The sequence below is a fragment of the Cavia porcellus genome, unplaced genomic scaffold, assembly GCF_034190915.1.
Source record: "Cavia porcellus strain 051 isolate PalLab524CR breed Dunkin Hartley unplaced genomic scaffold, mCavPor4.1 scaffold_1, whole genome shotgun sequence".
In the NCBI taxonomy this organism is placed as follows: domain Eukaryota; kingdom Metazoa; phylum Chordata; class Mammalia; order Rodentia; family Caviidae; genus Cavia; species Cavia porcellus.
The window spans coordinates 163,682,297-163,700,142 of record NW_026947484.1 but is presented as its reverse complement, the minus strand read 5'-3'; the positions used below and the strand labels follow the sequence as shown (position 1 = coordinate 163,700,142).

The window sequence follows — 17,846 nt, the reverse complement described above, 5'->3', positions numbered from 1 at the left end:
AAGACTCTCCTCTTGCTAAAATACACAGGAAATAAAACTTTGAAAGTGACTGGTACAAAATGACTATTAGACCTAATTCAGTCCTTCCTGTTCTCCCTCTGAACTCCCTAAATGTGCATCCTTCTGGTATGCAAAGCGCATTCATTTTGTCCCTGAAACTCTCATTATCCCAGTCACTGACACCAGGCAGGACAGAGAAAGGGCTGGGCTCGTCTGAGGCCATAGTCCCCTCCAACAGGAGACTGTGCCACCTGGGAGCCATATGCTTCACCCCCAGCCCAGAGAAGAACTGAGAGAGAAGTGTCCCACGCAAGACGAGGCAGTGCCAGCGGATACCACCAGACCGTGAGGTCCTAACGTGACCCTGGCTGGCCCGAAGCTCTGCCTCTGGACCCACAGCTCTGCCCGCTGGGGACGCAGCCCAGGGGTGCAGTCCATGAGCGTGAGGCCATGCACCCTGCTCAACATGGCCCCCACAACCCTGCATCCCCTTCGGGTGCTCTCCCTGGTCCAAAGCCAAGCACATTTCCAGCTGCATGGCCCCTGGACGTCCTAGCGTCTCACGGCCTCTGGGTCATGTCCCAGCTCTGTCCCCTGCAACCCAGGCCAGCGTGTTGCCAGGGTGCACACCCCAGGTTGACCCCTTACTAGATGTGGCTCCGCCCCTCGCCTGGAGCTCCCTTTGTTCTGGCAGGTAGGCTGGGGAGTTTTCAATCTTCAATTCTCCCTCCTTTTTACTTAAGAATGTCTTTTCCCGTCCATTTCCCTCTGCTCAGATTTTGGTAGAAGCACTCAGGACCCAAACTCCTCCTCTGGCTATTTGCTTAGTGATCTTCTAGGCTGCACACCCAGCTCCACTGCCTGCAATTCTGCCTCCCCAGGAATCAATCTGGGTTCAGCCAAGCTCTTTCCACATCACCACAGGGACCCCCTCCTCCCCTATTTCCAACACTGAATTCCTCACTCCCATCAGAGGCACTCGGGTCACCAATGTGGCACGTTTCCAGGGACACCGCAAGCATCTCCCAGCCTCTGCCTGGCACTGACACAGCAGCACCTGTTTCCTGGATCAGACTCTGTCTGGATTGTCTTGGGCTATGACAACCAGGCACCTGCAGCTGAGCGGCCCAGACAGTAGACATCCATGTCTACTGCCATGAAGAATAGACTGTCCAAGGTCAAGGTGGCAGCCAGTTTGCCCCCTCTGCTGCCACCTCTCCACTGCATCCCCTCATGGCACAGCAGAGAAAGGGAGAGAGAGAGAGAGAGAGAGAGAGAGAGAGAGAGTCTCAGAGTCCTTTGGGTGTCTCTTCTGAGGTTTGCACCAGTGAGAATCATTTCATCTGCCTCCTTGTGAACCTTGTTAGTGACTTTCACCCCATTTTACAGATGAATAAATCGAGGCGCAGAAAACTAAATGGGCCACAGTTGCACCACTGGCAAGTGTGCTCTGCAGGTTGCAAACCTGGCACCCTCAGAGGTGGGCACACAGCCTGGGCACTGTGTAACTCGAGCTTGGTACTGGGAGGTGGGAGGGCTCAGGGAAACACAGCTTCTGCGTCACCTCAGAAAGTTAGGGTGAAGCTGGTGGGAAGAAGGAGGCAGTGTGGAGTCCTTCCCCTCGTGCTTTCTTTTCCACAAACTCTAAGCCCAACTGGGCTTGCCCATCCCCCCAGGACCCCTGATAGTTCCGTCTCTGAGCACGGTGCTAGGTCCCGGCCTCTACCAGGGGCGTGTGTGCAGAGCGACGAAAGTCCACCAGCTGGCGCTGGCAGCCTCCTGCTGTGCCGTGGCGGTCATGAAGCCTGAATCTCTTCCTCAGGACCTCCTTTCTCCTGCCCCGAAGGGTTAGTGAGCAGGCAATTGAGTAACACTTGTACCAGACATGAACATGGAAGGCATTTGTGTATCACTGGTCTACTGTGTCCATTGATCAAGAGAATTAATATGTATCGTACACCGAGAGGGACACGTCTGAGAGGCATTTGGGAAACAGGATGAGGACAAGAAATGAGAGAGATCTCTGGTATAGGAGAAGGGGACCGAGAAAAAGGAGGGGGTGCCTAGGGGCAGGGTCACCCGAAGGACCCAGGTCTATCACCAGGTCCCAGGCAGTGTCACCATGCAGCTCTGCAAAGGTCGGCGATCCCAAAACCAGGCAAATGAACTAACAGAAGCTGTCAGAGCTGAAGAGAAAGACCCAGAATCTCTACTGATTCTACGATTGAGGCAGCAAGATTAACAGGGGTTTCCCTGCAGGGAGAGAAGCGGCCCCTGACCGATCACACATGTAGAGTTCCATGGCAGGATTTTTGGTAAATGCGTCACCTGGCATTTTTGAGATGTAATAAAATGTAATTTATTTAACTCGAGAGAATTCACCCTTACATATGACAAAATGCTGACTTAAGCCTGAGAATCTTGACATAAAAATATGCACTTGAAATAATATCAAATACTAACATGGACAGAAAGCCAAATGCATTTGTCTATTATATTATAAAATTATAAAAGCCTTTTTATGAGACTCAAAAGAAAATAGTGATGCTAATGGTTGGGTTTCTAAAACATTGATGGTATTTTTTTGCTGAGAAATTAACATAAACATTTGGAGAAAAAATAAATATTTCCAACTTGAGATAATTTGTATGTATCATTACTAAGAAAGTTTTATTTACAGCTTTTCTTTGGCTCATGATGAATTTTCTTAGCTCAGTTTTGTTCTCAGCACATGGAAACACTAGTTGGTTTAAAATGGAAATCCTCACACACAGCCTGTCTGCTTACTTAACGAGATAAATGTCATTTAAAGTGCAATGCATTGAAGAGAAAAATATTATCTACGTCTTCCCTGCAGGCCACCCCATCCAGAACCAATTTCCTGAAACCCAGTGGTAGCTGGGATCCCATCATAAAATAGTGTATAATGGAATTCTGAAAAATATGAAAATCTATTTAAAATTCCAGTGGTGGCTGCAGAACTTGATGCAAATCAAAGCCATGTGCGGGCAGTTACAAGGCTCACAGGGACGCTCCACGGCCGGAAGCCGAGCAGATTTTCCTCTCTCTCCAGAGCCCTTCACTACCCGATACCTGGGGACAGCTTAGCAGCAGCAGGCCAGACAGCAACCTGGACCCGTGCTGAACCCTGGTCCAGTTGGTTCTCGGCTTCACACACACAAGGGCCGGACGGATCTCATCATGGCTGGGCTTAACCTGCACACCCAGAGATTAATTCCCTGACATTTGTTTCTTGTGCTAGTATTTCACTTTTCTGTTATTCCCTATGCGCATATTCAAATTTTCTCAATCTTCCTGACTGTCTGTGTCAGAGCTTGCTGGAAAACAGACAGCTTTTGTTTAACCCACTTTTATTGAACCAGTCTGGAGCCTGAACGCCAACCAGATCTCTCCCTAATCTGTTTACCACCTTCCTACTTCTGAATATTTAGTTAATTTCACTTTTCATTCATTTAGGGGTCTACTGGATACACTTTTATACGAAGAGCCGCCTTTCAGGGTCTTCTTACGAGGAATCCCACCAAAGGAAAAGAACAAACTGAAGCCGAAATTCAGAGTGACAGCCTGCCACTGCAATGATTTTACGCGTCTTATCTTGAAGACAAACAGCATTACACACTGGTGTGTTTCTCTCCAGTGGCTTTTCTTGTGAATACTGACATGTGATCCATCTAACTTGTACCTCGATTTTGAAGTATATAACAGAGACACCACGAACATCTTCCAGTCAATAGCTGCTTTGTGACAATGATCTCTGGTAAACAGAATAGTCCAGTTACAGACCACTCCATGGCGAACCCTTTGAGCTGGCTGACGCTTTCCAATGTTAGAAGCAGCTGCTCTGGGTGGGGATGTAGCTTAGGGGCAGAGCACTTGCCCGGCATATACAAGGCCCTAAGCTCAAACCCCAGTGCCACAGAGAAAAGCACTTGGTACACTGCCCTGTGCTTCTTCACCTAGCTCAAAGTAACAAATCGATGCAGAGCCCGGTGTTACCAAATACACGGTTAAGCAGGAGATTTAGCTCAGTGGTGTAAGCACCTGCCTTGCAACTGCCAGGTCGTGAGTTTGATCCCCAGTACAAAAAAAAAAAAAAAAAAAAGAAAAGAAAAACATGGTTAAACAACTGAGTCAAGGGGAGAAGGAGATAGACTTAAATGACTAAGTGCATAGTAAGACCTCATGGAAATGGTCACCTGGGGTCACAGAATCCGGCTGGGGAAGTGGCTCGGTGGTAGAGTTCTTGCTTTGTATGCATAAGGCCCTGGGTTCAATCCCCAGCCCCACAAAAAAAGCAAGACAGACAGACAAACAGACAGAAATCGGAATGCAGAGTTGTTTTAAGGTTACCAAAGTTGGTAAACTTGCAACGAGAGAAAAAAATTATTTTATTCTTTCTGGAAACAGCTGAAGAGGTGTGAGTCTTACAAGCTTGCTGAACACAGCCGGACCCCTCAGACAGCAGGCAATGCGCCGACACCCAGTCCGAGCTTGCTGTTAGGGTCACCTGAGTCCAGCCCTGAGCAGGTGAGTAAGCACCATGGAAACATAGCCGCTGGTAATGCAGATAAACTCTCTGGAATCAAGACACGGACTGATGAAAGTTCCTTCTCTATGTTGCTGACGTTTTTTGTGAAATTTATTTTTTACTTATTTCCAACTAAAACATCATTGTTATAGAAAAAACATAAACATTGCAATATGGTTACCTTTTAAGACTCTATTTCCAGGAACTGGAGTATAAAACAGAAATCTTACAATGATACATTCTGTATCACTACAAATTCCCTATGAGGAATGTGATAACTGTGTGTGTAAAAACTGTGCCAATAAAATTATTAAAGAAGAAAAGAAAAGCAATCCTAGCCGGGCACGGTAGCACAGCACTTGGGAGGCTGAGGCAGAGGATTGCCGTGAGTTTGAGGCCAGCCTGAACTACATAGCAAGACTTGGTCTGGAGAAAAAAACAAAGAAAGAAATCTTAAAATGATTAACTCACACACAAACGTACCAAAGTCAAGAACATAAACGCTATCACCAATCAAAACTGAACGATGGTAAATCACAAAAAAACTAAAAATACATAATCAGTGAAGATCTAATTTTTCTCTTCCCATGTGTCACTGTGCTTTGCAAGAAGTGTGTCTCTGTTTGAGGACCTTGCATGGCTTCCCCGTGGCCGTCCTGCATGGTTCTGCTGATCCATGGACCTGGGTCGTGGAGTGGGGACAGTGGGCCCGGTCATCACTGAGGCCGGGACAGAGGCCCCCGCCCCACCTCTCTGGGTGGCTCAGGTGAGAGCTCAGCTCCAGAGCCCAACCTGGGACCAGCCAGCCAGCAGCACAGGGACCCAGGTCCAGCATGTTCTGGAGCCCAGGCCCAGGTCCTGCGCTCTCCCGGACTCAGGGTGTCACAGACCCCAAGTCCCGCAGGGGTCAGCAAGGAACCCTAGGTGGCACAGCAGGGCCTCACTGTGGGTGGCCGTGTCCCCCGGTTCTGATTCTGGATGCCTGCTCAGGGCTGGGGATGCTTCGAGGTGGGCTGGAGGGTCAGGCCGGACCTCTTGGAGTCAGGACCTCAGTGCTAGCTGTTGGGCTGGGTTCCCAGGGCCCAGGAGCTTTTCCTCAGCTCCTCCTGCAGCTTCTCCATTTCCTCCGGGTGGACGGTGTTAATGACAGTGCGGGCTTGTCATGGGCGTCAGTCAGCTGGACTCCAGTGTCTCTAACTGAATGCTTTTGATTAAGAATGAGAGAAACATAGGTTGAAAAAGCACAATTTAAAAACAAAAAGGGGGGCACACCTGTCATTCCAGTGCAAGACACCCGAGGAGCCTGAGGAGCCCGTGGCAGACCTTGTAGATCCCTCTCTGGGGATGCTGGCAGCCTTCACCCTGCACCGCTGGAGCCAGTGACTCCCAGCAGAGGGGCAGGGAAGGAGTGGGGTGGGATGGAGGGAGGGAGGGGTGTCAGGAGAGGGCGGGGTGCACTGTGCTGTTCTGTTCCTTCCCCTCACCCACCACTGGGCCTAAGAGACCCAGAGGCCCTGAAGCAGCTGCTCCTGGGTCCCACATGAAAGGAAGCCCTGCCCATCTCCTCCCAGTGACATGCACACACGCGCATACATACCTACACGTGCACACCCATGCACACACGCACACACACTGCGTATATACCAAGCAACGATGTGAGGGCTGAGGATTTAGCTCAGCGGCATAAGCACCTGCCTTGCAAGCAGACAGTCGTGGGTTTGATCCCTGGTACCGATAAAAAGGAAAAAGACAAAAAAAAACAAAAACAAACAAACAAAAAAAAACCCAAGCAACGATGTGAACAGGAGATAAATCTCCACTAAGCCGCTGCCTTCGGGACTCGATTGCCGTAGCAGCTCCAGAGCCGCACTAGTAACCTTTCCAAACCAGGATCTGGAGACACTGTTACTGCAGTCAAGGCTTGCAAGGAGAGCAATTACAGTTAGGACACAGAATTCATAGTATCAGAGTTAACACAAGAAAGTGCAAGAAACCTGTCCACAGCACTAAAGACCCAGAATATTCAGCCGAGGGCCTGGATCCCACAGCAATGTCCTGTATGAGTCCAGATGAAGACCTAGAGCCCCCAACAATGCCTTCCACGAGTCCAGCTGGAGGTCTAAAGCCCACCAGAAGGACTCACACCAGTCTCTTTTATGGATCTGCGCTGGAAAGGCCTAAAGGTCAGTGGTGGAAGCTAGACAGTCTGTGCCAGCGGTGAAGAAGCTGTGTTGCTGTGTTGAGGGTTCTACGCTGGAGCCGTACTCAGATCAAGATCAGGGCTGTCCTGAAAAGCACCACAGCCATCCTCAGCAACACAGAGGTCCTGAGCTCCTCCAACGATAAGTGTCGAGTGCATGCCAGGAAGCTAGCATGACAAGCGCTTCTCCTGGAGATTAAACAGCTCACATCTTCCCCTCCAGAGCCAAGAAGCAATTCTCAAAGTAAGGACCAGAGCTCCCCAAAGTGAACCACAGCCACTCTCACCATCAAGGTCCCAAGCTCTTCCAATGACAATGGTGGAACTCACACTGGGGAAGCCAGCATGACAAGCTCCTCCAGGAAAACCAGCGGCTCAAACAGCAACAGAGAAACTCACAACGCCTAGGTCTCCTTCTCCACGTCTCCATTTATGCTGGCAACTTCCCTCAGGTGGAACAGCTACACTCAGCACCGTGCTGATCTAATTCAGCTGGTGTTAAGTTTGCCATCAGTTTTTAATCCATAACAACTGTCATCGAGAACGAGGGGTAAAGTTTACTGGAAGGAGAGATGAGGAGGGAGAGGGCCAGTGACCCCACGGACCTCCCCAGTGGTTTGGTAGTACAGCCCGGGCCTGGTCCCAGCAGGTGCAGAGAGCTCCACAAGTCTCCTACCATACACACAGTGCTGTGTACCTGGCTGTGTTCCTTTGGCACCCTAACCTTTTTGTTTTGTTTTGTTTTGTTTTGTTTGAGACAGGATCTAGCTATGTAGGTTATTCTGGCCTTGAACTCACTGTGTCCAGGCTGGCCTCAGGCTCACAGCGATCCTGCCTCAGCCTCCCCAGTGCTGGGGTTACAGGTGTGCATCATCATCCCTGGTTCTAACCTTGTTTCCATTTTTGGTTCTGTTGGGTAATGCCTAAAATGAAGCATTTCTATAGCTGATGTTTCAGCTAAGAGCGTTTGCTTGTCACTTGTGGAACCTGTGTGTGTGTGTGTGTGTGTGTGTGTGTGTGTGTGTGTGTGTGTGTGTGTGTGTTTGGCCCACAGAGCGGCACTGTCGGAGTCCTGGGTCCTGCTGGGTTTGCTGTCACCAGGTCTGAATCTCACTGAGGAGGAGGAAACCCCCTTCCATCTCAGGGAGAGAGGACTCGTGAGCATCTAGCAGTGTGGCCAGTGTGGGCCACTGCGGGGCGTGGGGGGCAGCTCCGTGTGGAGCCCTGGTCTGGCACTCAGGAGGCCCTGGGCTCATCCCTGGCATCTCCAAGTTTTAAAACCCGAAGGCACAGAAGTGAAATTCACTGTGACTATCACCACTGCCCTCTTCACTCCCAGTCCTCGGTCCATGTGCTACCTCCTCTTGGCCCTGCAGATGTGTGGGTGCTGCCGGGGTGGTGAGGCCAGGGCCTGTGGGGAACCCTAGCACCCTCAGAGCGATCCGCCAGCCATCAGCGTGGTGCCCCCTCCAGTGCCACCAGACCTCACCCTGAGGTCAGGGTCCCCAGCCGAGGCTGCGTCCGCTCCAGGACTCTGACTCCACGGCCCCCCGGAAGGCACATGTGAGGGGTTCTCGGCTCTGTTTCCATGGGGCAGGGCACCTGGCTTCCATCAGTTTTCCAAAGGCATCCCTGACCCTGGAGTCAGGAGCATTGGGCTTGAATGGCACATGCCCCTCTCCACGTGGACAGTGTGGCTGTGCACCCCAGTCCCCCTGGGGCATCTCTCTCCCAGACAGGAAGAAGCACCCAGCCCCAGCCTGCATTCCCCTGGGACCTGGTTCCCGCTGTCCAGGCGCCTCCTCTGGCAACACCTGTGAACCGGCACCTTCTCCCTCGGTTCTCCAAGTCTGCTCCCCAGAGGGGAAGCCGCCCCACCTTGGAGTTCTGCCTGTGGCCTCTGCCCTGCGCCTCGCATCTTCCTGTCCCTCTGACCCTGATGGGAGCCCTGGCCCCAGGACTCCCTGTCCCCTGCCCAAAGCTGTGCCTTCTCAGAGCAGCCTCTTGGAGCCCAGGGATTGGCTTATTTTCCCTCTTTTCTCCTCCAGGTCTGTCCCTGGTGCTGTCACTGAGTCATGGAGCTACTGGCACCTGCAGGTTACCATCCCCTGCATCACCAGGCTGCTGGCACCCGGTAGACCAGCCTCACGTGTGGGTTTTCCACTTCCCCATGCCTTAGTTGGGAAACCGCCTCATCTCCTCGGCCTTTATTTGTTTAACTGGTAAAAAAGGAGAATAAAAACAGTGTCCCCCTGTGCTAGGCCGAGGTCTCTGCAAATCTTGTCCATCAAACTCTGGGCTGTCACCGGGCTTGATAGTATATACCGGTAATTCCAGCATGCCTGGAGGCTGAGGCAGGGAGATTCAAAGTAAGAGCCAACCTGGGCAACTTGGTCATTTAATGAAATCCTGTTCAGAATAAGAAAGTTAAAAAGGACTGAGGATGTACTCCGTGCAAAGGTCCTGGGTTCAATTCAATTCCCATCACCATGAAGGGGGTGTGGGGGTGTTCTCCTTGGGTTTGACCTGGGCTGGCCTTGGGACTCACTGGAGCTGGTGGGACATGCACAGTTTACAAGATTAGGCCTGGAGAAACCTTGAGGATTCCCCAGTCCACACCTGAAAACCAGACAGCGAGCAGAGCATGGAGCCACCGGCCTTGGAGCCGGCCTGGGAGGAGGAGCCACTCTGAGGGAGTCCAGAGCTGACTGGGGCTGCCAGACAGAGACGGCAGGGCCCAAGGTCCAGCCACAGCCGCAGGGATGCGTGGGAGGAGCCAGTGCATGCCCCCCAGAGTGACCCCAAACTGTCCACCACAGCAGCAAGGGCTAACGCAAACCCATACCTCTGGGGACCTCACACTGTATTTCTTGTGGTACTAGGGGTGGAAGCCAGGGCCTCCACACTGGGCTACATCTCCAGCCTCTTTTATTTTTTATTTTTAAGAAAGATCTCAGTAAGTTGTTCAGGCTGGGCTGGAATTTGAGATCCTCCTGCCTCAGCCTCCCAGGGTACTGGGATTGCAGGCCTGCATCCCTCTGCCCCGTGTGGCCCATGTTCTGATGTTAACTGCTCTGCTGGTCCATGAGGCAGCGGTGAGCGTTGAATGAAACTGTGTCCTGGGCTGTCAGACACTGTCCTATGCTCCCCGAAAGCCCCCGTGCCACCCTGAGCGTTACCAGGACCCGAGCCACCTCCCTACCTCACCGCCTAACGATGAAACCCGCTTGCCCTCCCTTCTATGGAGTCCCCACCCCCACGCCTCCCCTCAAGTGCCCACTTCCCACAAGTTCCTCTCAGCCCCTCAGCACCTGAGGGGTAGTGGACACCCACAAGGAGGCCCAGCAGGGCCAGAACTGGCTGCAGACCCCGCACTGCACCCCGCTGGCTGGGTAGATCTTTCCCCTGCACCCCGCAGACCCAGGGGCTCTGCCTGCTGCCCCTCACTGGGCATCGCAGACTGTGCTCTTGGCTCTGAGTTCAGGCGCTTATTCCATACCCTGCTTAGCGAAGAGTGCTCTGTTTATCTTGGAGGCCCTCGCCGTGCCTTATATGGCTATTTTCACGTGGTAAACACTCAATAAATATTTACTGCAATGGAACTTTTTTAAACTGCCAAATTATACAAGCAAATGTCTGAGGGGGAAAAGCTCGTTTTTGGTGGGTGGTCAGGATAGGGTTTATAGAGGACTTGGATTGAAAGTAGGTTTTTAAAGTTGAGGAGGATTTGGGGAGATGGAGGAGAGGCAGAGAGGATCCAAGGTAAATGTGAGCACAAACCCTGCAGGGCCAGTTGGAGCCTAATGGCCCAGCACGTGGGAGGTGGACGCAGGATGATGATCAGTTCCAAGCAGCCTTGGCTACTGAGCGAGGCCCTGTTTAAAAAAAGTTCAATAGCCCAGCGGCAGCAGGGGCCCCAGGCAGGGCCCTGAGCAGGACTGGGAGGGAGAGCAGGTGGCCTGTGTGACAGGGGCTCTGTCCTGTAGGCAGCACGGAGGGGCTGAGGGACTGTTAGGAGGCCCCTTTCTTATACTACAGGGCATTCATTACAGCAAGCACAGGAGACAGACGCCAGCACAGACGGGAAGTGCCCCGCATCTGGTGCGGAAAGCACGGCTATGACTTAGGGGCTCCCCTTCCACAGCCCGCACACCGTTCCCTGCTCTGCTTCTGAAATGCTGTCAGGCTCACTGGTGAGCTGCAGAGCACTACAGAAACTTCACGCGTGCCCTCAACCCACACATTCCGTTCGCTGACATCTTACATTGCTTGTTTTATTTTTCTCATTCTTTTCTGAGCCATCTGAGAACAAATCACACACTCAAATCCATCATGCAGGGTACCTCAGTGTATTTCCTTCTCCTACATAACCAGAAGACAAATCTTAGGACGAGATTTGGGCTGTGAAGTTCTGTCAGAAATACCCAGCGGGGACGCCCGTCGGGAACACACAGGGTCAGTGAGTCTCACAGTTGGTGACAAACTCAGATCCCGTGGTGAGGGTCAGGTCTCCAGGTTTCCTGTCTGCAAAATCACTGTCTTCCCTGTGTGATTAGTAGGGGTTTAAAAAAGAAAAAGGGAGATTCTTTGAGACTAAGGGATTTCTCTGCTCCTTGTGAAATATTCATGAGTGAGAGCCTCAGCCCGGGGGCTCTGTCTCGCACTAGGCTGGAGCTCCAACAGCACCTCTCGAACCCCCAGTTTCTCCTGCATGTTTCAGCTGCACTTCCATTGGAAGCTGGGTTTCCTGTTTATCACATTTATTTAATCCCATATTTACATCAGCATGAACGCATGCATTTCTGTTTTATTTGATGATCTGTAATCTGTTGCTGTCATTATAGTCCTGGGTGGTGCTCAGACTGTCCTGGATTTGACCTGAGGGGCACCTTCAAGCTGGCTCCTGTGGTCCTTTGCCATTTGTAATTATGAACTGTGATTTGTCAGCCTTATTTAAGCAAGAACCTCCAGGCAGATCAGTAAAGCTCTGGGCGTGTCTGGATGATTGACTTATATACTGTCCACTGAGAAGGGAAGACCCGCCCCAGATGTGAGTGGCAGTAACCAATAGGATTATAGCTTGGATGCAATGAAAAGGGAAGGAAGGCAAAAACCTGCCATTTTTCTTTATTTTATTTTTTTTATGAAGGAACAATTCATTGAAGAACATTTTCTATGATAGTATAATAATGAAAGTTGTTTGCATAGCCCATAAAATGTTTAAAATTTCAAAGTAAAGCAAAAATGACAGTAGATGGGAAAGAAAAAATCAGTGGAAAGGAGAAACTGAAAATGGAATAGTCAGTGTCTAAGAAACCAGGGATTAGAGAGGCCAAGCAAATTGCTCAGTGTCACATGGGGGTAAATGGCAAAGCAAAGACATAAACTCACATCTTCTTTTCTAGAGCCATCGTCCTACACATTAACACTCCATTGTTGGCAGTATTGTGAGCATCTCTTCAATTCCTTCACTGAATTATTATTACCTCAAAAAATCAAGGAAGTGTTTAAAGACTTATTTGATGACCTGAAAGCAAAAGAAAGCCTATAGTTTGAACATTTTTAACAGAATCCTATTTTCCTCTAGCTTTTGTCTGGTTCTTTGCTTCATTCAGTCCTTCATTCAACAGTCCCAAACTCAGGTACTCAGGATCTGTGCTGGACACTAAATCATAGCACTCTGATCTGGGTTTTATTGCACAAACAATGAAAAAACCCATAATCTCCAACTTTCTTGGGGTCTTTAGTGTGTTAATGCAATTCTAATTTTATGAATAGCATATATTTTTAAATCCAAGATTTCAGGGTTAAATAAAATATTATTTATCAAGTGATTCCTGGAGTCCCCCCCCCACAAAGAGCCCTTTTATTTCAGGACTTTAGTGGTCTGTAGTACATTTTTCTGTTTCCTATTATTAAAGGCAGAAGCTTTATGCATAGTTAAGATCGTGATTTAGGCAACTTATTCTCCAAAGCCATTCCAGCCATTGCTTTCTTTTGGGTATGGGGAAAAAAAAAAGAATTTACTTTTCACTTTATTTTACCAAGAAGATAAGAAGTGTGGCTTTCACATGCATTCATGTTGCATTCTTTGTCCTAGTTTTTTTTTTTTCTTAATTTTATTTAAGGAGAAAAAAGAAAAAAAAACAGAAAAAGGGTACAAGTTATACAGAATTTCAGAAAAAATAAACAGTAGGAAATCACTAGTTAATTACATATTGTCATCTTAGAAATAGTTGTTGAAGTTACAAAATTAAAGCATATAGAGGGGACTTTCAAACAGTGAGACTGCAAAGTTTTGTTCAATGATCCAACAAAACTCAGTAATATGGTTATCTGTCTTATACACTTAAATATATATGCAGTTATATCTTTTAGAGAACTTTCTTTTCCTTTCTTTTGTACAATGACAATTACACATTTTGGGTTTTATTACTCCCACAGTTCTTATTACTTTTTTTTTTTTTTGAAGAGAGTAAAACCAAATGTGACATATCAGGACAGAGTCAGTCAAATCAAAAGGATGGACATAATACATAATGTAAAAACAAAATACAAGGTGATCAACAATGGTTACTATAATGCCTCTTGTTATCTTAAAAAGAATTGCCTATATCATCAGTTATAATAAAATTGAACAAAACAGTAAAGAATAAGACTAATAAAACCAAAACATTGGAGACATTAGAGGACTTCAAAAGAAGATAATAGTCAACCAGAATGGACGTCACAATGGATCTTATTGTCTTCATAGTTGTTGCCTATACTTTCAAACTTGGTACTATCAAGCATAACAGAATAGAGGAAAATCAGTCAAAACAAGATGGTGAGAGCAATACAGAGTTTCAAATCAAGTTAATAGGAAATCAAAGCGGGTTACTATAATATATAAGTGCCTGCCTTGCAAGCAGGCAGTTGTGAGTTCGATCCCTGGTACCGATAAAAAAGAAAAAGACCAAAATTATATATATATATATATATATATATATATATATATATATATATATCCTGCTATTTTTTATTTATTTTTCCCTTAATTAAAAGGATAAAAATGAAAAAGTAGATAATAAAAAGGAGATTGAGATTAAAAAGAGGGCATAGCAACAAAACAGTGCAGGTCAAAACATAGCCATTTAAGCAAAATAGTGTTTCACCACAGGATAATCTCGACATAATAGTAGTTACCATAGTGACTCTTCCCTTAAAATCTTTGGGTATAACTTCGTATACTGTAGCATCAAACATATCAAGACAATGTAAAACCATTCAAGAGAATGACAGTATTACAGGGTATTTAGAATCAACTAACAGAAAATGAACAATGGTTTCTGTATAATCTCCTTGTCTATAAAAGTTTTTGTTTATATTATCACATATAATAAAATCCAATAAGGTACAACACGTTAAAACCGATGGAGACAGAAGAACAAAAGCTTGATGGGACTTCAAAACAAGAGGATATTAAATCAGCACTATCTATTATGATGTCTTGTTTTCTCCAAAATGGCTGTTCATACCATCCAACCTTCTCTGCCTCATTTCTGTTGAGCTCTTTTTCTGTCATTGGTTGTCAGTTTGTCCTCTTCATTTCACTTTCTGCTCCATTCATTGTGGCCGCTCTGCCACTGTTTCTGGAATCTTGGTATTTTTCATTTTTAGAATGTCCTGCAGTAATCTCTGTAGAGTTGAATTGGTGGTTGCAAATTCCCCTAGTTCTTCTTTATCCTGGAAGCACCTTGTTTTTCCATCAGTTTCTAGGGACAGTTGTGCAGGATATATCAATCTTGGCTGGAGGTTATTATCTTTCAAAGCTTGAATTATTTCCCCCCACACTCTTCGTGATTTGATGGTTTGTGCTGAGAAGTCTGCTGTAATTCTGATGGGTGTTCCCTTGTAAGTGATCTGTTTCTTGTCTCTGTCGGCTTTTAATATTCTGTTCTTATATTGGATTTCTGGAATTTTGTTTATTATATGCCTGGGTGTAGCTCTGTTTGGGTTGTGGGTGGCTGGGGTCCTGTATGCCTCATACATCTGAGTATCTTTACCTTTTGCTAAATTCGGGAAATTCTCCTGGATTATTTCTGTGAATAGCTTTTGTAGTCCATTTGTTTGTGTCCCTACTTCTTCTTTTATGTTCTTAACTCTTAAGTTATAGATCCTCTTATCATCTTCTAGCCTTTGTATTGTGGCTGTTTGTTTTCTTGTTATTTTTAAGAAGTTTTTCATTTCATGCTCACACCTTACAAATCTGTCCTCCAGTTCTGATAATCTATCCTTAGTTTCTTTCAAGCTGTTATGCCAGCTTTCAATAGAGTTTTTAGTTTCCTGGTAGTCTCTTTGAACCTGCTTCACGTATTCTATGTTTTCTCTATTTTCTCCATCAAACAATTCTCCCCTTTTTTTCTGTTCTTCCATTCTACCATCTGTTTTTTCTTGGGCAGTGCTTAGCATTTCTCTAACTATTCTACTTATTTCTTGCTTTATTTCATTAAATACTTCATTTTTGAACTCATCTATGAGGCTCTGGAGATACCGCTTTATGTCTATAGGTGGCGTGTCTGATATTGCATGTTTTCTGTCTTCATTCTCTTTTGCATTTACCTTTCCTGGATCAGTATTCTCAGGATTGGGGACTGAGGACCCTTTCTTGTTGCTCCCTTTTCCCATACTTTTTGTTCCTTCCATACAAGTGTATGTAGGAGGCCCAGGTTTTGTTTTTTTTTTTTTTTTTTTTTTTTCTCTCTTTGTCTGTTACAGTTTGTTTGAATCCACCGGCTAGGTGTTCCCGCCCATTGCAGTGTACTAGGGAGACACAGACCTGGGCAGCCTCTGCTGGGCCTGCCCCTCCAGATCAACCTAGTGAATGCTTCACTGCGCCAGGCGCAGGGACCTGATTTGGGCTAGCCTACTGGATCTTAGTCGGTGGCTTCACCAGGCCAAACGCTCCCCACCACTCCCACTTGAGAGGGGAATATGCAACTAAAGTCACTGCAGGGCCCTGTTCCAGCTAGTCTGCTCGTTCCCAGAATGTCCTCTGTTGGAGCCTCCTAGTCTATGAAAGGGTCCTCATTTCTCTCATTCACCGCAGGTTGATGCAGGGCTCCCTGCCAGTCCCACTCTCAATGCCATTTGAAAAACCTGCCATTTTTCTTTAGATGAGCTCCAGCTTTCACCATGACCTTTGGATGTTTGTCTCCCGTTCCTTCAGCTCCAGCACACTCTTCAGCTTTCCTGTGCAGACCGTGCAGCATTCTAGCATGGGCTGGCACTGGATTGCCCCAGCTCTTGGGCACATGGCTGGTCCTTGGCATTCTTCACCCCTCCTCTGCAGGCAGTTACTGTAAGCCTGCCTAGAGAACCCTCACATGTCATCCTTGTAGTGAATGACACGACTCTACCACGTGTTGCTTTGGTGCTTGGAGTGTGCCTGTGTTAGTGGCACATAAAATGCTCGAGGCTCAGTTGGTACATCCCTGTCCCATTTCCTGGGCATCGCCCCTTACACACCTTCAATCCTGAACTTGACCACAGAGACCACCTTTGCAGCTGCTTCCAATAAATAGTAAAATCAAAAAAGATACACGAAAGATACTATCTGCTCCCTTTTCTTGATGCATGGTGATGGCATCTGAGACCACACCTTAGAGCAAGTCTCCATGTGACTCAGTGTGGTCAGGCAGAGGTGGATTAGAAACAGACCACATGACCACAATGAGACTACAGCTACCAAAAGTTGGAGGAGGATCGAGGCCAAGAGCAGGTGCCTTGAGTGTACAGCATGTGCAAAGGGCCTGGGTTCCAGTGCCACCAACAAATATCCAATCAGCAGCTTGCAATGAACTGCCTCCATGAAAGGGGAAAGCATGAAGAACTATCACAATAGGGCACCAGGTTCCCATTAAAACACAGCCATGGAGTAGATGCTCACAGCAGTGGGAAAAGCTGGAGCTAAGTAGGGTTCACCACAGAAACAGAGCAAACAAGGGCAGAACCCAAAATCCCAGGACCAAGCATGACCACAGGTTCACAGCAACACAAAGCAAGAAGACCCATCCCTCAGGGGCAACTGAATGTTCCGGCCACGCCGGAAGCTGAGCCAAAGCAGGGCACGAAGGGAGCTGAGCCGAGACAGGGCAGGAAGGGAGCCAGGCTGAGACTGTTATCAGGCTGAGCTCCGGGAAGACTATGCCAGGCCCAAGGTGGACATCCTGTTGCAGGTGCCCGATGCCCTAACAGACATCCGGGAGACAGTGCTGGACCACACCTAAACCACTGGGCCAGGGGTGTGAACTGAGAACAGACAGCACGGTGTAGGGGCTGTAGGGGTCACATAGAGAAGCTGGAGGACGAGACCCGAGCACTGCCACCTCTCACGGCCTAGAAGAGAAGGAAATTCAAAGGACACTGGACAGAAAAGGAGAAGCCTTGTGGAGGTGGGTGAAGGGCTTGCGAAGGTAACAGTGACCTTGACAGGGGCAGTAACTGGACAGTGACCAGTACAGCAGTAACTGGACAGCTTTGGTGAAAGTGGGTTAATATTACAGCCCAGAGCCCTGGAGTAATGCAGGTTAGGAGAGGTAAGCTGCCCTGAAGCATCCCATGGACTCTGACTTCCCACATAAGCCGTAGTGTATCCCAGAAGCACAGGCACCTGCCCGCAAGCAGGAGCCCTGAGTTCAATTCCTGGTACAAAAGAAAACAAAGCAAAAACAAATTTTAAAAAGTAAAGAAACATATACACAATTACTTTGTCACAACTGGTCACTCTGGTAAAAAGAACCCAACCTTATGCCTGAGGCTCGCTGGGTCAATAAGTGACTCTCGGAAGGCCCAGTGGTCAGGGTCCCGGATGAGGTCTCTGAGCACACTAAGGTTGCAAAGTCAGTTTATTCTTCTCCCTCTGTTCCAAATCTGTCTTTCACAGGAAGTGATGGGAGTCATTGACAAGAGCAGAACACATCAAAAACAGAAAAACAGAAAAACACCAGCTGGTTGACGTGGGACTGGTCACACACAGATGCAGAATTTGTGCCCAAACATAGATGTAAATATGGCCAAGTTAGGCATTTCCTGGCATGAAACACACAATAGCTGAGA

General features: G+C 47.8%; 1 long non-coding RNA gene across 1 annotated transcript; it reads right to left on the bottom strand.

Moving 5' to 3' along the window:
- Nucleotides 1–4,642: 4,642 nt before the first annotated feature.
- LOC134473479 (uncharacterized) lies at nucleotides 4,643–7,176 on the bottom strand. The gene is made up of 2 exons (XR_010043728.1): nucleotides 7,037–7,176; nucleotides 4,643–5,753 (listed from the first exon to the last, which is right to left on the bottom strand). It is a non-coding gene; the product is annotated as an uncharacterized LOC134473479 (long non-coding RNA).
- Between the last annotated feature and the right edge of the window lie 10,670 nt (nucleotides 7,177–17,846).